Source organism: Brassica oleracea, chromosome C6 (assembly GCF_000695525.1).
Source record: "Brassica oleracea var. oleracea cultivar TO1000 chromosome C6, BOL, whole genome shotgun sequence".
Classification (NCBI taxonomy): domain Eukaryota; kingdom Viridiplantae; phylum Streptophyta; class Magnoliopsida; order Brassicales; family Brassicaceae; genus Brassica; species Brassica oleracea.
Window position 1 is genome coordinate 3,884,938 of NC_027753.1, and position 253 is coordinate 3,885,190.

Consider the following 253-nt stretch of genomic DNA (forward strand, 5'->3'; position numbering starts at 1 on the left):
GCATAATCATGAGTACGAAGATCTTACCGACGATGCCACAGACGAAGCCATTGAAGACGATTTTAATGAAAATGATGATGTTTCTAGTGAAATGTCGATATATCCGATTGATGTATTTGTTTTTAATATGATTGATTTTCAGACTTAATGCATGTTATTTGATGGATTTAATCATGAAAATCTATTTATATAATTTGATTTTGTGTAAGGTAATGGGGGGTTTGAATTAGAAAGAAGAGATTGAGATTATAAG